Genomic DNA, 21,701 nt, shown 5'->3' on the forward strand with positions numbered 1-21,701 from the left:
TTTTCAGAAATATGGCTATAGTCTAAAAAATAAACACAGAATGCTCACAGGAGGAAAGAGTCTGTGGGACAGGAGAGGAGAGGAGAGAGAGAGAGAGAGAGAGAGAGAGAGAGAGGGAAAGAGAAAGAGAGAGAGAGAGAAGAAGAAGAAGAAGAAGAAGAAGAAGAAGAAGAAGAAGAAGGAGGAGGAGGAGGAGGAGGAGGAGGAGGAGGAGGAGGAGGAGGAGGAAGAAGAAGGAAGAAGACAGAAGGAAGGAGAGAAGAAAAAGGGAGTGATGAGAAAATCCTAAGGCACACAAATAAAATGTAGTGATATCAATGACTATTAATGGTTTTGTTAGGGCAGTGTGTTAATTACACCATTAAAATGGTATAATTGTTGAGTGTGTAAAATAACTATGTGAGATATAGCTAACAACAAAGCACATAGCATATACAGTAGAGAAGCATTATCAAAATTATGAATCATGGCACTTTCTACAGTTTGGTTTGTGAAAGATAATTGTGGATTATACTGTTGACAATATTCTATGAAAGGAAATTATAAATATTCTCATTAAAATGTTGCATCAATAACAGACAAGTAAAAGTGACTTTTCAGGTACAACTTGGAATTAATGCAGTGATAACTGGAGAACATATTTTTAAATAATATGATTTATTTAGTAAGAGCTTTGACAACAGACATAAATACTCGTAATAGTGAATGTGATAATTATAATTACTTCTCCACAAATTGCCTGTATATTGTCCTTCATATAAATATTAGCTCTAATTATATCCTAGAGAATATGATTTAGATAAAAATATAAGTTTTTTTTTAATATAAGATAATACTCTTTCTGGAGAGAGGGCTTTAAAAAGAAGATAGATTCTTATCTGTGTAGCATTATCTTTGTAAGTGTAAGGGAAGTTGGATTTCTACATATAGCTTACTAATTGGATTGTAAATTTTTTCCTTTCTAGTCAAACAAGCATTAGTCACAGCAGAGGCTGGTTAGAATCCGGCAAGAGATTGATCAATATGGCAAGCAAATCATCTAGAGAATACATATTTTTTTTGGTAGTCGAAATCACATTTAAAATATATATATTTTTTCCTCACCTGATAATATGTTTATTAATTTGAGAGAGAGAGCGAGAGCGAGAGAGAGATATGAAAGAACCATTGATCAGTTGCCTCCAGTACACAACCCAACTGGGGATCAAACCAAAACCTAGGTATGTGCCCTGACTGGAAATTGAACTGGCAATCTTTTTTGGTATAAGGGATGGTGCTCCAATCATCTGAGCCACCCAACCAGGGCTATAAAAGTATTTATATTTTACAATTATAAAGATAATTCATATGTGTTTCAGAAATGTTGGAAAACTTTAAAACCATAAATAAGAAAATAAACCACTTACATTTCCACTAGTAGAGAAAATTGTTGATATTTTGCTGTTTATTTTCCCAGTTGTGTATGTCTATATTAATATAAATGTGTCTCACAGACTTTCAATCCTGATTTTAATTTAAATAAGATTAAAATTTTTGGGACATTTATCATTTCTAGACAAGTTTAGATTTTAAATTTGGATTACAGGACTTCTGCTTCTGGCCAAGATGGTGTAATAGGAAATTAGCTCCTACATGATATACCTTAAAATTCAGATGAAATATATGAAAAAACAACTTTCAATTTATTGGACATCAAGCCATAAAGGACAGTGATCTCTAAGAAATGGAAAACAAATAAGTCCTACGATAACCCAGTTTATTGCCTAGGAAGATAATGCAGACCACAGTGCACAGAGGGAGAGGCTGGACAGTCTCCTTGAGTTGAGGAGTTGGAGCTAGTAGTCCAGGAAGGCTAGAATACACAGGACAGAATAATGGAGAGAAAATTGCTGCATCAAAAGAGAACTCTGGAACTCACATGGGTACAGAAAGAGTACTTTTTTCCATTACTCAGATTGGAAATCCTCATAATTCATGAGTCATTGGAGTACTTGGAAGGTTTTTGCCTTCATAGTGGAACATGGTTGAAAAGTTAGAAGGCCCTCCATGTTTTATGGTACTCAGAAGTTACCAGGTAAAGCACTAGCAGAAAACAGTTGGGGACAAGGCTAGGAATGAAGGAAGAGACAAGGATTGTTGTCATCAGGAAGGAAGTTCCAGTGAAAAATCCTAACAAAATTTCAAGGGGGATAGTGGGTTGCAGGGAAGGCAGCTAGTCTCATTCTGATAATAGAAATTAGATGAGTGGGTAGGACAGTATGTAACTGTGTGTGTCTAGGTCAGTGGTGGGGTAATGAATTGGGGAACAAGAAACAGGATGATAAGGTATGCTGGGTATGTAAATGTTGTGGGCTCACAAGTTGTTGGCAGTGCTGGAAAGCCAGGCAACAAAACTGGGATTCAGCACATTGGGCAGAATGGAGTCTACAAAGATGGATGTCTGTGCAGGGGCCTGACGAAGTCCATGGCCAAGGAAGGGTCCTCTATCATAGAACTTTCCCAGCAGTGCTCAGAGAGATCCCTAGAATTCTGTGGTTAGGTGCCAGGGCCACTGTCCCTGAGGGAGAAGAAAGGGTACTAAGTGAACATGACTCCGGGATTATAATCTTTACTTCAACCAGATTGCTCTGTCTTACTTGTGTTCATGGATTCAGTTTCTTCGAAAGCTTCTGTTGGAACATGGGATCCACATCTAAAATTATAAATTTTCAAGTGCCAACTTTTTCAAGTGCCTACTATGTGATAGGTACTTTCAAATACAGGATCTCATCTTGTTTTCAAAGAATTCTGTAAATTTTAGCAGGGATTCCTGCACTGTCCTTTGCAATAACCTCTATAATCTCAATAGCCTGAGAATCTTTTCCTCCCTTGTGATGTATAGTCAAAATGGTAACTGGTGAGTCTCTGCTACCTTCCATATGATGGAACATTCCCCAACAACTGTATAGATACCATCAGGCATACTGCAAACCAGTATATTCTTATGGGGCAGATATACTTACAAGAGGCAGTGGAAAGATGGTAATTCTTTTTTTCTTTTTAAATTAAAGTGGATATGCCCACCAAGAAACCTTTGTTCATCTCCTAGGAGGATTCCAGAGCTTTAGGGATTCAGCCCCTGTAGATGTCTGCTTATACTGTGATTTCTATTGTGTTTCCTCATTTACCACTTATAAAGAAGGCTTTGGTTTCTGACCATATAGGTAAGCTCATTCATATGTTGATGTGATCAGTGGTCTGTTTCAAATAAGACATCTTATTAGAATCCTACTGCAAATATCTGGTTTCAAAAACCCTTACTAACTTCAGAGTTATATCTCAAGAACCAGTAGATCATATGAAAACTAGACTCTATTCACCAGCCTATTTGAAAAACAACTTGAGAATTGTTTAAGATGCTAGGAGGGATACCCAGGTATCTAAATATCCTCCAGGTGCACTTTTTACTGTGGCTCCAGAAAGAGGGATGCAACAGCCAGGAGGCTTCTGCAGGTAGTAGGATGTTCAATGTCGGGGGTAAGTAGGTAATCTTGGGCTGTTTCTCTGGGAGCAGGGCATACAGTCTTCAGAGGAAGAGGAAATGATAAGCTGGTCAGCAGGCCAGGTTCCATAGTTGTACAGGAGAACACATGGAAAAAAAACAGGGGAAGGGTGCCATAATACAGGAAAGTGCTGGGACTGGATAAAAATGCCAGCACCTGGGCAGGGTCAGCTCTCAAGAAGCCTTAGGGCTCAGGAAGGACTGTAGGTAAATAAAGCCCACAAATAACCCCCAAATTGTGTTTGCTTCCCCTTGTCACCTTCCTTCTTTAGGCCTGCTTCTAGTACCTTAGCCACAGGGCCCCTCTTTTTGTTGCCTGAAAAACATGGAATACTGGGAAGAGATATGAAGAAAGAAATGAAAGGTCTGTCTCAGGCTGGGAGGGGTAGGAACAGCCTAGGCCTAGGTGAATTGAGAACTGAGATCTAGTCCTAGTCCTGTCACTTATTAGGCATTATGGTCTTGTGCAAATTGCCAAGTGCTAGGGGTTTTAGGCTCTTCATCTGAGAAGTGGGTTTGATAAGCCCTGACTTGAAGGACTGCTGGAATGTATGTAATGTAAGTAAAGCATCTGGACAAAGCCTCACATTGGTTAGATCTTTAATAAAAAGCAGAAATTTCTAATATGATTTTGACTCCAGACTCTATCACTTGCTTCTCTGTGATTGTGTGTGTGTGTGTTCCATGACATCTCAGAGAATATGCATCATTCTAGGACAAAAGATATCAACTGAGTCAAACATTGTACATCAAGGATGGGGAATCTTTTTTCTGCCAAGGGCTATTTGGATATTTATAACATCATTCTCAGGCCATACAAAATTATCAACTTAAAAATTAGCCTGCTATGTTTGGGCATACATTTAATTAACCCTTAATTTCTTGGCAGGGCCAGACCAAACGATTCTGCAGGTCTTATATGGCTCGCGGGCCAGATGTTTTCCATCCCTGTTGTAAATATAACTCAGTACATTTTCCTTGTTTGTGGCTATATTAATTTGGAAATGAGGAAATCTTCCTCAGCTGAATGCAACACAAAACTCCTAGAATTTTGTCAGCCATGGGAGACCCCAAGTAGGGCTGTTAGAGGCATCCTCCTCCAACAGATCCCTCATTTGATTTGCTTGATGGAGTGGCTTTGATGGCAGTGGAGGAGGAGCAGGCTCTCTGGGAATTCTGGGGAACACTTGGTGTTCCAGCAGCAAGCACAACCTCTGCGGATTAAAGGGTCCCAGGTTCAATTCCAGTCAAGGGCATATGCCTGGGTTGTGGGCTTGATCCCCAGTAGGGGGTGTGCAGGAGGCAACTGATCAATGATTCTCTCTCATCATTGATGTTTCTAGCTCCTTCTCCCTTCCTCTCTGAAATCAATAAAAATATATTTTAAAAAGAATAAATGAACCATTGAGCTGGGGCTAACATTTATTAATATTTAATTTTGCATACATTATTTAATTATCCAAACAAATCCAGGTATATAACTTTAAATTTACAAAACATCAGACTAAATGGAATATAGGAATCCTAGGATAACAATCTTGTACATTTTCCCTCTATTTCTTGAACTCATCTATTTCATTGCTGAGCACTTTTACATTTCTAATTCCAATTCCAGATCACAAAGTAAGATGGAAAGTTCCCCAGTTTGTTTTGTAGAACAGCAAAATTATTATCCTTAAACCTGTTAAATAGCACTAAATACATAACCAATGCCATTCATGAACCTAGACTCTGAAGCTAATAATTCTTTTAAGAGGCAGAACATTTGAAACATACCAAAAAGAAAAAAAAGAGAAAAATCTGCAATTCATCCATTGACTAGATAGAACCTTGATTTCCCTCTTTAAACTCCAAGTTGAGAATTTTCCTCAGACTTCACTCAAGATAAGAGAAGCTACTGGATATGACACTGGAACTTTTACTGACTATCACTGGTGGCAGCTTTGGCCTCAACTCTCTCTCTCTCTCATCTTTCAATGCATCCTCATAACAGCGTGGGAGAGCAGTGGGTTCATTACCAGTGACCCTGGTGAAAAATTTCAGGACTTTCATCTTGGTGGTTTCAGCATGGGCTCTTGGACCCCACAGGAACTCATAGCATGGAGGATCACTATTGGGCACCTGCTGGTATTCCAGGTACTTTTCCTGCACTAGATCTTCAGTGATGAGCTTCCTAGGCTCCCCATAGATGAAATTATTCTTTACAGCATGCACCCCAATCATATTTAGCACTTCCCAAATTCCTCCTCTGAGGCACGGTTTCCGTGCATGAAGATTATGCCCAAGATAAAATATCAGTAGGCCAGTCTTGGGCATGCCCTGGTCATCACTCAGCATCCCATCATAGGTGAGGTCTAGTAATTTGACAAGCACATAAGAATGGCTGGTGGGGTCCACTTCCTTCACTTCAATGCCAAAGACAATCTCCATTCACTCACAGGCTTTCTTGAAGACCACAGGGACGTGATCCTTGTGCTCTCTGATGACACTCTAGCATTTCTGCCTTTGTGATGGGCTCCTTTGTTACATACTTGATACTCAGGAAGTGAACCAATTCAGACACCTTATTTTGTGGCACTTCAGTGAACAAGGACTCAGGATTTGGTGGAGCCTGTAAGGTGGTTGGACCTTTTTCTTGGCTGCTGGAGCCCTCATTTGATTTGCTTGATGGAGTGGCTTTGATGGCAGTGGAGAAGGAGCAGGCTCTCTGGAAATTCTGGGGAACATTTGGTGTTCCAGCAGCAAACACAACCTCTGCGGTGCCCTGAATCAAAGGAGAAAGAGAGGTGGAGGCAGCTACCTCCTCAGTTAGAGGAACTTGTGCAGCCATGAGGCTTGGAGCCTCTGTTTGGGCCTGAAGGCTTTGTTTAGGCTTGGGGCACTGACTCTTTTTACTGTGAGGCATGATGACTTGTGTTGGGGGCAGCAGCAGGAGTGTGTGAAGTAGGTTGGGTGATGGGGACTAATGGCCTGAGGGAGAAAGGAAGAGTGTGGGAAACACAATCTTATAAGCTCTGACAAGGGCTGCCTTAACAAGTCTTCCCTTAGATAGTGCTATAGGAGCCTCCTGATTGGCCTGTTCCCTAAGAACCTTTAGGAGGATCTGAGCAAGCTCTTCAGGGTGTAGCCAGCTTGTAGAGCCTATAGATTCCAGGTAAGACAGTAGGTTATGTGTGGTCAGGCACTGTGGTATCCCCTATGTTCTGGTGTGAGTGGAGCCCTTGGTAGATATTCTGAATCCTGACTTTGAATGACTCTGGGCACTGCCTAGGCTTCTTCTGTTCTTCTGACTTGAGGACACATGATTCAGACCAAATCCCTCACCAACCTTCCCCCTGCTGGGGATTACTTGAGCCCCTGTAAGGGGAGATGAGTGGACATTTCATACTGTAGACTGTAATCACAATCTTTACCCTTCTCCAGTGCTGACAGGAGTGGGGGAAAGACTTTTAGATATCCCCACTATTCTGAGGTGGAAGGTACCCTCAGTGTTCACTCAAGGTTCTCATCTTTCTCTTGTAAAAGCCTGGACCCCACCCTTCTACTAGCCTGAAACAAAACTCTCAGAACAGGAGCTCACATTCCTCAGATCTATAGGACGAAGCAAGGGGCATCACACTTGGCCACACTTACCCAGCAACCCCCACCACCCCGGTTTTACAGTAAAGGCTGGATGAACTTGTGGGGATCCCTAGAATAGAAGGATCATTTTGGTCCTTACCTTGATGCCTGGAAGGTCCTGGGATTCCTCCCTCTGTTGACGTGTGGTCACCCTTCTTAAACCAAGGTTTCACTTCCATGAAACAGAAGAGGAAGTGAGGGGGTTTCAGATTTAATCACCATGCCATAGGTCCTATCATAGCTGACCGGAGGGACTTGGCCCTATCTGTTTTTGAGCAGAAAGTCCACCCCACTCTATAACCTCAAATTAATTCCTGGAGAGCTTTAGACATCCCTCTGCTGAAAAGTGTCCTACCCTTGAGACCACCAGGTGAGAGTGACATCACACCTCATCTGGACACTGTGCATCAGGAAAGAAGCAAGGCAGGGAAGGGGCCTTATATCTCCAAGCACTGGGGAGGGGTGACCCTGAATCCTTATTCAGTGTCTTCACATTAACTCCAGGAAGAGCCTTAGGCTGATATAAAATGACCTGGTCAGACCTAATTCTTCACTACCCTGAGACCAATGACAAAATTGATAAGAGACCACATCGATTCACCCCTACTTAATATCTCACAGACCTGACAACAGGGGCTGAATTCAGTATGTTCTGGTACAGTAGGTACACTTAGTCATCCCTTAGGTATTCAACTCAATCCCCAGTAGGGGCTGAGGCTCCTCCCTCTGGTTACTTGAGTCAGCCTTTATCAGACAAAGATCTTCACCACCATGAGACTTCCTCCATCCAATGCTAGCTGAAAATGAGGGGAGACTCAGACAGACTGACCTGCCTGGGGACTACCAGGGCTGACAACAGGAGTGGGGCAGGTTTCTGTGGGGACCTCTTTGTTTGAAGTGGGAGTTACCCTTAGGCATTCAGAAGGTATTCGTATTGCATTCTTTCCATTCTGCTGAATTGAGGATGCATCCTTCAGGCCAAGGATCTGTATCCCAGAGACACCAGACAATGAAGTGAGGGGAGGGCAGGAGGTTGGAGGAGCATGCCTCTAACAGCCCTACTTGGGGTCTCCCATGGCTGACAGCAGGAGCAGGATAGGGCTAGTGATTCCTCTATCTACAGCTGAAGGTACTTAGTACTATCTCAGATCCTCACTTTGACTCCGGGCAGGGGTGGGGCTCCTCCTTTTGTTGGCCAAGGGTTGCAACTCTCAGTCCAAGACAGTCATCTCATTAACACCACCAAGAAGAGAGTAAGGCTGGGCCTGAGCCTGACAGGCCTGCCTGGGGTCTAACAGAACTAACAGCAGGAGCAGTGTGGTATCTGCACAACTCCCTATGTGTTCTGCCTTGATGGTTATCCTCAGTCCTCTTCAAGGTATTTATTCCTGACATGACCTAAAATTGTTCCTTTTTGCTGCTTGAGGATGCTTCCCTCAGGCAAAGGCCCCCAACTCCCAAAGATGCCAGGCAAGGAAGTAAGGAGTGGAGAGGGGATATCTGTGCCTGACAGCCCTGCCTGGGACCTCTCAGAGCTCTGAGAAAGGGCAGGTTTCTGTAGGGTCCTCTCAGCCCAACATAAAGGGCTTGGAGCTCCTCCCTTTGAGCCCCAGAAATTGAGCCATTTAGACCAAGGCCTACTGTAGGAATCCCTTTCCACGTCCCGCATGCTTCAGGGTTCCAGTTCAGGGTTTGAGTTCTGGAGAAGGGCCGCACACAAATGAAAGGAGACTTGAAGAAATTCAATTTGATGATATGGGGGGCCAGGCAGTAGTCCACCTCTAGTGGGAGAACTAACTGACTGCTCTGGCCCTGCCATCCCTTTTATTGAGGCTTTGGGGAAAACATCTTAGGCAAGATAAACAGAAATTTACATGTAGCCCTTAGGCAGGAGATAAACAGAAACTTACATATAGCCCTTAGGCAGGAAATAACAGAAACTTACATGGGACAAACAAAGGTGGAGGCTGCTTCAGCTAACAATGTAAACAACTAAAGGGTGAGTGGTTAGAGCAATTAGGTTGTTGACCAGCCTTCCTGCCTTCCTGTCAACATCTCTCTTTTAGTGAAACTGATTTGTTTCCGGCAGCCTACAACTCCCTGAGATCCCCGATTTGTAAATGGGGTAGAAATGAGAGATTCAACCTGACAGCATTTTCCGGGGTCCCCAGGGCTGCCGATGGAATCCAAATGAATTTCTGTCTAGATTCCTCTAGGTTCTGTGGTATACCCACATTCCTTCCAAGGAATTTGTATTTATTCCTGAAATGGCAGGCACCCTATCCCTTCTGCAGACCCAAGATTATGGCCCTTAGGCCAAAGCTCCTATGTGCTCATAACCCACCCACAAGGAAGTATAGAGCATTGCATTGTGGGAGGCACTCTGTCTAAACGCCCTGGGCCTCTAAAAGCTGAGAGTAAGGATGTATGTCTGTGTGCTCTTTTCTGTATGATAGGAGGTTCCCTCAGCCCTCCATAAAGTTCCTCTCCCTATCACCTAGCAGAGCCTGGGACACTTCCCTCTGAGGAGTCCTCACCCCTCAGAAAAAAAGTCTCACTTTCCTCAGACTCTCAAGATGGTGCCTGGATACAAAACATCCTTGGTCCTGCCTGGGAATTTCCAGGGCAGACAACAAGGACAAGGCAGGGTCTGGGGAATAAGGGAGTTGTGGGGGGCTCCTTCTCTTTGCAGAGAGAGCTCCCTTCAGGTTTTTTCCTCAGAATTCTCACCTAGCAGGTCCACACACTCCTCCCCCTGAGATCTGAGTCCAGCAGGAAGCTGCTTCTCCCTCTGACTCCCAAGGCGGAAGTCCATACTCATCGCTTCCGGAACTCTGCCTGAGAATTATAAAGATGAATGCAGGAACAGAACCTGACTGAATGAGGACCCCTTCTATATACGGTGGGAGGCTTCCTCAATCCTCCTTTTGGAGCCTCCCCTTGAAACCTGACAGGACCTGAGACTCCTTCCTCTGATGAACTGAGTGGAGCCCTCTCAGAGGAAATCTCGTCTCCCTCAGAGTCCCAAGGCAAAAGTTATAACACAAAACATCCTGGTACTCTGCCTTGCATTTCCCAGGGCTCACAGTAGGAGCTGAGGGGGATGGGTCCTGCTCTATTTTGGATGTAGTATTTGGATTATTCATTACTTGCCTTGATTTCTACTGCCTGAACCTCCTTCCTCTGTCAACCTAAAGCCTCACCCCTCACATAAAGACTCTTACCTCACCAAGACCGCCAAGACAGGAGTGAGGCAGGGCCTCAGCATGACAGGTTTACATGGAGTCTACCAGACTGTCAGCAAGGACAAGGTCGGTTTCTAGGTGGCTCCCTATGTATTGCGGGTTTCCCTTAGTCTTCCACAAGGTATTCATATTTTCTCCTGACAGGGCCTGCACCCACTGCCTTCACAAGTCCCCTATCTCCCTGAGATGCACATCACAGAAATATAGAGGGTGTGGATGGAGGCGCCTGCCTGGGGCCTCCCAGGGCTTAAAGCAGGGCTGCATTTCTATGAGGCCCCTCTGGCATGGGTAGATAAATCATCCCTCTATAAAGGTTCTCACTTTGATGTCTGGCAGAGCATGGGATTACTCCATCTGCTGACCTGTGTCTTGCCCCATCATATCAAAGCCATCATCTCCCTGAAAATGTACCCCATCTCCTGGTAGAAGTCAGAATCTGCCACATCTGGCCCTCATACCCCATGGTCTCCCAAGCTAACAGCTGGGGTAGGATGGGCCTGGGACCAGTCTCATCTGTAATCTGAGTTCTTAGTCCTCCCTCAGGAACATCACCTTGCCTTGACTCCTGACACTGAGTTGTCCTCCTCCCCCTGTGTACCTGAGTCCATCCACCTCAAAGCAAGAGTGCAAGACAGTAGCCCAAACTTTTCATCATGGAGAGAGAGAGAAAGAGAGAGAAAGAAACAGCAATACCAGAGAGACATATCAATTGGTTGCCTACTGCAAAGCCCAACATGGGTGGGGGAGTGAACCTGCAACCCAGGTACATGCCCTTGACTGGAAATTGCACCCACATCCTTTTGGTGTGCAGGCCAATACTCTAACCACTGAGCAACACTGGCCAGTGCTAATTCAGTTATTTTTAACAAATTTTAGTTAATAACTAATATGTTGAAAAAAACATTGTAGTAATTTTGCCTTCATAAATAACTGTTATAGATCTACAAGTATAGTCTACATATTTAAATCCAAGAGTCACTGCTCATGAACAATGTTCAGCAAATGATTAGAATGGGAATCACACCACATTGTGTGGTAAATGGTTCTGCTGTAGGGTGCTAGGACTTTATGCATCATTTTTTTTGGGGGGGGGGCTTAATCCTATTTATTTATTTATTTATTTATTTATTTATTTATTTATTTAAACCATTATTTTTCTATTACAGTTGACATACAATATTATATTCCTTTCAGGTGTACACCCAGTGATTAGACATTATTTAACTTATTAAGTGATCATCCCCAAAAATATAATTCTCATCTTACATAGTTACTAGAATATTATTGACTATATTCCCTATGTTGTACTTTACACCCACATGACTACACTATAACTACTAATTTGTACTTTTACCAGTAAATCCCTTCACCTTTTTCACCCATCCTGCCATATCCCCTCCCATCAGGCAACTGTCAAAATGTTCTCTGTACCTATGAGTCTGTTTCTGTTCTGCTTATTTGTTTATTTTGATTATTAGATACAATCCTATCTAATAAAAGAGTAATATACAAATTGAATGTCACTCCAAGACACAAGATGGCTGCCCCCATGTGGTCAAAGATGGCTGCCCCCCATGTGGACACAAGATGGCCGCCACAAGATGGCCTGCATGGGAGGGCAGTTGGGGGCAGTTGGGGGGGGCAGGCCTGCAGAGGAGGGCAGTTGGGGGAGACCAGGCCTGCAGGGGAGGACAGTTGGGGGAGGACCAGGCCTGCAATAGAGGGCAGTTGGGGTGGACAGGCCTACAGTGGAGGACAGTTGGGGGGAACACAGGCCTGTAGGGGAGGGCAGTTGGGGGGGATCAGGCCTGCAAGGGAGGGCAGTTGTGGGCAATCAGGCCAGCCGGGAGGGCAGTTAGGGATGACCAGGCCGGCAGGGGAGGGCAGTTAGGGGCATTCGGGCCGGCTGGGGAGCAGTTAGGTGTCAATCAGGCTGGCAGTGCAGTGTTAAGGGGATGATCAGGCTGTCAGGCAGAAGTGGTTGTGGGCAATCAGGCAGAGGCAGGCAAGTGATTGGGAGCCAGCAGTCCTGGATTGTGTGAGGGATGTCCAACTGGGGGTCCTAGATTGGAGAGGGTGCAGGCTGGGCTGAGGGACAACCCCCCCCCCCCCCCGTGAACGAATTTCATACACTGGGCCTCTAGTTGTTAATATATATGTATTTATTGCCATTTTATTATTCATATTCTAATCTTTTTGTTGTTCTTCTTAAAGACAGTTTGGTGGTGATGAACGCCTTTAGCTTTTTCTTGTCTGGGAAAATCTTTATTTGAGCTTCAATTCTAAATGATTGCTTTGCTGGGGAGAGTAATGTTGTTTGTTGATTCTTGCTTTTCAACACTTAATATTTCTTGCCACTCCTTTCTGGCCTGCAAAGTTTCTGTTGAGAAATTAATTGTCAGTTGTATAGGTGCTCCCTTGTAAGTAACTAATTGCTTTTCTCTTGCTACTTTTATGATTCCCTCTTTGTCTTTAACCCTTGACATTTTAATTATGTATGTCTTGGTGTGGGCCTCTTTGAGTTCCTCTTGTTTGGGATACTCTGTGCTTCCTTGTCTTGTAAGTATATTTCTCTCACCATGTAGGGGAAGTTTTCTGTCATTATTTCTTCAAATCAGTTTTCAATATCTTGCTCTCTCTCTTCTCCTTCTGGCACCCCCATAATGTGAATGTTGGTATGCTAGAAGTTGTCCCAGAGGCTCCTTACACTATTTTCATATTTTAGGATTACTCTTTCTTTTTGTTCTTCTGATTGGGTGCTTTTTAGCTTCCTCATATTCCAAATCATTGGTTTAATTCTCTGAATACTCTACTGTTGAATCTGTACATTATTCTTTATTTCAGTCAGTGTTTGCTTAATTTCTGACTGTTCCTTTTTCATGTCTTTGAAATTCTCACTAAGATCCTTGAAAGTCACACTAAGTACCTTGAAGCTATCATTAAGTCCCTTGAGCATCCTTATGGCTGTAACTCTGTATCTAGTAGTTTTCTTGCTTCCATTTTATTTAGTTCCTTTTCTGGAGATTTCTTCTGTTCTTTCATTGTGACCTGTTTCTTTGTCTCCACATTTTAGCTGCTTCCTTGTGTTTGTTTCTATGTATTAGGTAGATCTGCTATGTCTCCTGGAACTGGTAGAGTGGCCTTGTGCAATAGGTATCCTGTAAGCCCAAATGACTCAGCTTCCCCAGTCACCTGACCTGGGCGCTTTAGGTATGCCTCTGTGTGTGCTGTGTGCAGTCTTGCTGTAGTTCACTGAGAGGAGTTGACCACCAGGACAATCGATTGCAAGGATCGATTGTGACTACAGTGGAAGAGCTGCTGTACAGGAGCTGACACTATGGAATAGGAATTGCTTCAGTGGGGCATTGGTATTCCCTGAGACTGCCCCTTCAGTGTGTCACTCGTGGAAGTGGTAGGGTTGTAACCTGGCATGTCAAAACTTACCACTGGTGCACTGGCTCTGGGGCCTCCCAGGAGGTACAAAGTCAGCCTCTGCCTTTGCCCTGCCCAGAGCCACCCAACATGAGCCACAAAGCAATCTTCAGATGGCTGCTACTTGTGTTGAGCTTGGAGGTACCCAGGAGAGAAAAACCTATGAACCAAGGCGGGGTTACCATCAGTTCTGGGCCTGGGGTCACTTATTGATAGGTATGGGGCTCACTGATGCCAGCTTTTGCTTGTTTGATAGATTTTAGGAAAGTCTGAAACATGAGGCAAGAGAGGCCACTTATATGGAAAAGCCACTGGAAATTGTGTGGATGAACCTGCAAGTAGGGAGGGGCAGTGATCTCAGGGAATCACCAGGGCAGGCAAAAAGTGTGAGCTGGGTTGATGAAAATTCAGATATGGCACCTGTCTCTTGGCTCTGTGGAGAGGTGGGTTTAGCCATAGAATTCTGGCCTCTGCCAGCACTTCTGCCTGGGAGAAAGCTGCTCCTCCAGCTCTCACTCTGATTCCAGACAAGTTAGTTCCTCCCTGAATGTCCCATGTTCCATTCCAGGTGTGGCCCCCCACACTGGAGCTTAGAGGGCATGAGTCCAAGTACATCCATGCATGGGTCCTTTAGGAGGAAATGCCTGGAACTCCCACAGCCTCTGTGTCACACAATCACAATTCCCACTGCTTTTATGCCAGAAGTTGTGGGGACTTCTCTTCCTGGCACTGGAACCCTGGGCTGGGGAGCCTGATGTGGGGCAGGGACCCTCTGTTCTTCAGGCAATCCTTCACAGCCAAGATATCCCTCCCAATTTTAAACCACCACAGGTGGGTGTGGGCCCAGCCAGATTGCAATTCAATTCCACCCCTCTTCTCAGTACCTCTTACCAGTCTTGATGTGTTTCATCTTTAATTCCCTAGTTGTAGGACTTCTATTCAGCTAGATATCAGGTGGTTCTGAATGAAGGTTGTTCTGTATTTTAGTTGTAAATTTTGATGTGGTTGTGGGAGGTGGCGAGTACCACATTTACCTATGCTGTCATCTTCAATGCAGTAATGTGGGCCAGCCATGTTCAGACGTGTGCTAAGGCATGCCTCAGCCATATACATTTGTTTACTCAAGGTGACAGATGAATGCATGCATTTACTAGACCTATTCAATATAAATTTAAAATTATAGTAATAGATATAGAAAACTTTTCTCTGAAATTCAACTTTTCATAAATACTTAAATTTAAATACACAAACTTGTCTACATAAGTAAACACAGATAAACTAACTAATTTGTCAATTTTTTAACATATGCATTCAGAATACCTGCTTTGTTATATAAAGGAATTTTGACTTTAATGGACACCCCCTCACCAGAATTAGTCAGTTATATCGAGGTTTTACTGTATATTATAGAGTATGTTTAACCATCATCACCATGCTGTACATTAGAACCCCAGAACTTATTCATCCCACATAACTGAACTTTTTTACTCTTTGCCCACCGTCTCCCCATTTCCTCCACACCTCAGCCCCTGGCAACTATCATCCCACTCTGCTTTTATGAATTTGACTTTTTTGGTGTTATTGTTAAACCTCACTTGAGGATATTTTTCCATTGATCTTTAGGGAGATGGTGGAATGGAAGGGGAGAGACAAAGAGAGAGAGAGACATTGATGTGAGAGAGACAAATTAATTGGTTGCCTCCCACACACCCTGACCAAGGCCAGTGATTGAGCCTGCAACTGAGGTATGTGTCCTTGACTGGAATTGAACCCTGGACCCTTCTGTCCGTGGGCCAACACTATCCAATGAGCCAAACTGGCTTGGGAAAATTTGACATTTTTAGGTTCAACATATATGAGATTATACAATACATATTTTTCCTTTTCTGTCTGATTTATTTCACATAGAATAATGAACTCCAGGTTCATCAATGTTGACACAAATGGGATTCTTTCTTTCTTTTTAAAAAGAGTGATATATTTGCCCCCTTTCTCTCCAGGGTGAGGCAAAAGTGGGTTTATATTTGTTTTTATGGAAAATAATACAGTAATTATTAAATGACTAGAGGCCCAGTGCACAAAATTCGTGCATGGCGGGGGGTCTCTCAGCCCAGCCTGCACCTTCTCCAATCTGGGTCCCCTCTCACAATCCAGGACTGCTGGCTCTCAACTGCTCAATGCCTGCCTGCCTGATTGCCCCTAACTGCTTCTGCCTGCCAGCCTGATCACCCCCTAACCACTCCCCTGCCAACCTGATCGACGCTTAACTGCTCCCCTGCCGGCCCGGTCACCCCTAACTGCCCTCCTCTGCAGGCCTGGTTGCCCCTAACTGTCCTCCCATGCAGGCCCGGTCACCCCTAACTTCCCTCCCTTGCCAGCCTGGTCGCTCCTAACTGCCTACCTCAGCCAGCCCAATTGCCCCTAACTGCCTAGTCACCCCTAATTGCCCTCCCCTGCTGGCCTGGTCACCCCCAACTGTCCTCCTCTGTAGGCCTGGTCACCCCCAACTTGCCTACCCTGCAGGCCTGGTCACCCCTAACTGCCCTCCCCTGCTGGCCTGGTCGTCCCCAACTGCCCTCCTCTGCCATCCCGGTCACCCCTAACTGCCCTCCCCTGCAGGCCTTGTCCCTCCCAACTGTCCTCCCCTGCAGGCCTGATCACCCACAACTGCCCTCCCCTGCCAGCCATCTTGTGGCAGCCATCTTGTGTCTACATGGGGGCAGCCATCTTGTGTGTTGGAGTGATGGTCAATTTGCATATTACTCTTTTATTAGATAGGATAATACAAGAATAAACTCTCTGTTTCACATACAACTGCAAACCTACTTTGCTCCACTATGTCTGTGTGTGTGTGTGTGTGTGTGTGTATGTGTGTGTGTAATTTTCTTTATTCATCTATCAACTGACAGGTGATTTTTAAATATTGGGTATTATGAATCATGTTGCAATGTGCATGGGAGTGCAGATACCTCTTTCAGATAGTAACTTCATTTCCTTTGGCTATATACCCTGAAGTGGGAGTGCTGGATCATATTGTAGTTGTAATTTTTAATTTTTTGAGAAACCTACATACTGTCTTCCATTGTGGCTGTACCAATTTACATTCCAACTGACAGTGTACAAAGGTACCTTTTTCCTTACATCCTTGCAAACATTCGTTATCTTTTGTCATTTTGATAATCGTCATCTTCACATGTGTGAGGTGAAATCTCATTGTGGTTTTGAATTTCATTTCTCTTATCAGTGATGCTGAGCATTTTTTTTTCATATACCTGTTGGCCATTTGTATGTCTTTTGAGAAATATCTATTCTGGTCCTTAGCCCATTTCTTATTCATGTTATTTGTTTTTGTTTGTTGTTTTTTGTTTTTGCTATTAAGTCGTCTGAGTTACTTATATATTTTTAACATTAACCATAAATAATATTTATGGTTTATACATATTTTTCTCATTTCACAAATTGCCTTCTCACTCTATTAATTGTTTCTTTTGCTATGTTGAAAGCCTTTTAGCTTGTTGCAACCCCACTTTCTACTTTTGCTTTTACTTGTTCTTTTGATATCACATTCAGTAAATCATTGCCAAGATCAATGTCTGTGTTTGTTTTCTTCTATTAGTTTTAAAGGTTTTAGTCTTACATTTAAGTCTTTAATTGACTCAGAGTTGATTTTTGTATATTGTGTGAGATATGGGTCTAATTTCAGTATTCGGCATGTGGATATTGAGTGTTCTGAATCATTTATTGAAGAGATTATAATTTCCCTGTTGTATGTTCTTGGCACTCTTGTCCAAGATCAGTCAACTCATATGTATGGACTTATTTCTGAGCTCTTTATTCTGTTTCACTGATCCATGTGTCTGTTTTTATCACAGTACCACAGTGTTTGATTACTATAACTTTTTAATATATTTTGAAATCACGAAGGATGATACTTCCAACTTTGTTCTTCTTTTTTAAAAAAATATTTTTTATTGATTTTTAGAGAGAGAGGAAGGGAGAGGGATAAAGAGATAGAAATATCAATGAGACAGGAACATTATTGGTTGCCTGACACACTGGGATCAAGCTCGCAACCGGGGCATGTGCCCTGACTGGGAATTAAACTGGCAATATCTTGGTTCCTGGGTCGATGCTCAACTGCTGAGCAACACTGGCCAGGCCAGCTTTGTTCCTCTTGCTTAAGTTTTCATTGTCTATTCAGGATCTTTTTTTTGGTTCCATGTGAACTTTAGGACTGCTTTTTTTTTTTTTCCTATTTCTGTAAAGAACATCATTGGAATTTAAAAATATATATACATTTTATTGATTTTTTACAGAGAGGAAGGGTGAGTGATAGAGAGTTAGAAACATCAATGCGAGAGAAACATCGATCAGCTGCCTCTTGCACACCTCCTACTGGGGATGTGCCCACAACCAAGCTATATGCCCTTGACCAGAATCAAACCTGGGACCCTTCAGTCCACAGGCCTATGCTCTATCCACTGAGCCAAGCCAGTTAGGGCATAGTCATTGAAATTTTAATTGAATTGAATTCATAGATTACTCTGGGTAGTAAGGACATTTTAACATTAATTCTTCCCATATATGAACACAGAAGTCTTTCCATTTATTTGTGTATTTTTAAGTTACCTTCTTGATGCTTTATAGTTTTCAGTATATAAGTCTTTCACCTCTTTGGTTACATTTATTCTTAAGTATTTTAATCTTTTGTTACTATTGTAAATGGGATTGTTTTCTTAATTTCCTTTTCAATTGTTCATTATGAATAGAAATACCACTAATTTTCTATGTTGATTTTGTATCCTGCAACTTTACTGTATTTCCAACAGTATTTTATGTTGAGTTTCTAGGGTTCTCTATCTATATGATCATGTTTTTTGTTTTTGTGAGGTTTTTTTTTTTTTTTTTTCAATTCAAAGAACTCCCTTTAGCATTTCTTGTAAGGCCTAGTGATGATGAAGTCTAGTGATGATGAACTCCTTCAGCTTTGTTTTTTGTTTTTTTGTGTGTGTTTTTTTCTTTTTTCTGAGAAAGTCTTTATTGTGATTTCATTTTTTTTTTCTTTTTAAATTTCTTTACTGATTAAGGTGTTACATATGTGTCCTTATTCCCCCGGTAACCCCCCCCCCCCCATTTTCCCCACTCATGCCCTCACCCACCTGGTATCTGTGTCCATTGGTTAGGCTTATATGCATGCATACAAGTCCTTTGGTTGATATCTCTCCCTTACCCCACCCCTATCTTCCCTCTGAGGTTTGATGGTCTGATTGATGTTTCTTTGTCTCTGGATCTGTTTTTGTTCATCAGTTTATGTTGTTCATTATATTCCATAAATGAGTGAGATCATGTGATATTTATCTTTCTCTGACTGGCTTATTTCACTTAGCATAATACTCTCCAGCTACATCCATGCTGTTGCAAATGGTAAGAACTCCTTTTTTACCACAGCATAGTATTCCATTGTGTAGATGTACCACAGTTTTTTAATCCACTCATCTGATGATGGGCACTTAGGCTATTTCCAAATCTTAGCTATGGTGAATTGTGCTGCTTTGAACATAGGGGTGCATATATCCTTTCTAATTGGTGTTTCTAGTTTCTTGGGATATATTCCTAGAAGTGGGATCACTGTGTCAAATGGGAGTTCCATTTTTAGTTTTTTGAGGAAACTCCATACTATTCTCCACAGTGGCTGCACCAGTCTGCATTCCCACCAGCAGGGCACGAGGGTTCCTTTTTCTCCACAGCCTTTGCCAGGTGTAGTATTCATGTTCATGTACAATAGAACCTTGGTTCTCAAACTTAATTCTTTCCAGAAGGCTGTTCAAGAAGTATTTGTTTGAAAACAGTTATTTTTTTCCCATTAGAAATAATGTAAATTGAATTAATTCATTCTAGACTCCCAAATGAGTCCCTGTTTTAACCTTTCTTATATGAAATACATGTCTAATGTGCTGTCTAATCTATAAAGAAATACTTCTTTTCTTAAATGAGTCACTTTCAGCACTTGTTCCAGGGGTGTCTTTCAGGAGGTCAATATGTGGTATCTTTACTTTTTCATATATCATTGCCTCCAAAATGCTGTCACTGGTTAAAACTGCTTTTCATTTATCCAAAACAACAGTTATTCTACCTCTTCAATGGCCTGTGATCATTGCTTCTTTCACACCCTTAGAAACATTAGCACTCTTCATGGCCTCTTTATGTTTTAAAATTGTGCTAATCATCCATTTCACCAGCAACAAAAACAAAACAAACAAACAAAACCCCTCAAAAATATTCATAGCACAATTTCCTAAGATGTTAACAAGGCAAGGTTTAGATGTAAACTGATTCAAAATGGTGTATTCTATCCTTTATTTGTGGATTGAGAGACACTTTTTGTCTAGCTGATACATCATGAAAGGGTTGTTAGGTCAACAACAGAAGTAAACAGAGACATATTTTTTGTGAACAACTTGGTGGAGTACTGAATTGTTCAAGATGGGAGATGTTTGAGAAATAAGGTTTGACTGTATTTCATTATTAGTCTCTTTATATCCATGGAATTAGTAGTGATGATCTCTAGTTCATTGTGATATTGTTAATTCTATCTTTTTTATTCTTGGTTAATATGACTAGAAGTTTATAATTTTATTGATCATGCCAAAGAACCAGCTTTGGGTTTTATTGATTTTCTCTATTATTTTTCTGTTTTCAATTTCATAGATTTTTACTCTAATTTACTTTCCTTAAAATTTTATTGTTTTACATTTCCTATATAATAAAAGACTAATATGCTAAGTGTTTGGTCATCCTGTAGGCCGTTCAACCAATCAAAGTGTAATATGCTAATGATATACTAAGGATGCTCAACTGCTCACTCTGATGTGCACTGACCACCAGGGGTCAGACACTCAAAGCAAGAGCTGTCCCCTGGTGTTAGTGCGCTCCCATAGGGGGAGCACTGCTCAGCCAGAAGCTGGGCTCACAGCTGGCGAGCACAGCAGAAGTGTTGGGAGCCTCTCCTGCTTCTGCTGCAGAGCTAAGGATGTCCGGGAGAGGGCCTAAGCAATCAGTCAGACATCCCTCAAGGGCTCCCAGACTGCGAGAGGGTGCAGGCAGTGCTGAGGGACCCCCCTCCAGTGCACGAATTCTGTGCACCAGGCCTCTAGTGTATATATATATATATATATATATATATATATATATATATATATATATATAATTTTAAATGCCTTGTTTTTAAAACAGCAGTTCTGTTGAGAGAGCTGGAGTCCCAGTTATAATAAGTCCCTATACTCTAGCACTGTTGCTTGGCCCATGAACCTACAAATAAGACACATCAGATTCAAAGGCAGTGCTTTCAAAAATATATTTTTAATCAATTTGGGTTTTTTCTTTGTCTCATGAATTTTTTAGAAGTATGTTATATAATTTCCAAATATTTGGGGGATACTATAACTACTTTCTTGTTATTTATTTTCAGATTAATTCCTTTATACAGTAGTTTGTGAATATACTGTGTATGATTTCTGTTCTCTTAAATTTGTTAAAGTGTGTTTGATGGCTCTGAATTTGTCCTATCTTGATAAATGTTTTATGTCACTTCAGAATAATATGCATTCTGTTGTTGTTGGATGGAGTATTTTATAAATGTCAAGTAGATCAAATTGATCAATAATGTTGTTGAAGTCACCTGTATCCCTACTGATTTTCTGCCTTTCTGACCTATCAATTACTGAAAGAGTGATATTGAAGTCTCCAATACCACTATAATAATGAATTTTTTTATATTTCTCTTTTTATCTCTGATTTTGTTTTACATATTCTGTCACTTTGTTTTTAGTTGTATATCCATTTAATATTGCTGTATATTCTTG

General features: G+C 42.1%; 1 pseudogene across 1 annotated transcript; it reads right to left on the reverse strand.

Annotated features, from left to right (window-relative positions):
• Nucleotides 1–5,459: 5,459 nt before the first annotated feature.
• Nucleotides 5,460–6,446, reverse strand: LOC307096399 (putative MAGE domain-containing protein MAGEA13P; annotated as a pseudogene). Its single transcript has one exon. The product of its transcript is annotated as a putative MAGE domain-containing protein MAGEA13P (transcript).
• Nucleotides 6,447–21,701: the final 15,255 nt, after the last annotated feature.

Source organism: Cnephaeus nilssonii, assembly GCF_951640355.1.
Source record: "Cnephaeus nilssonii genome assembly, chromosome: X".
Taxonomy (NCBI): domain Eukaryota; kingdom Metazoa; phylum Chordata; class Mammalia; order Chiroptera; family Vespertilionidae; genus Cnephaeus; species Cnephaeus nilssonii.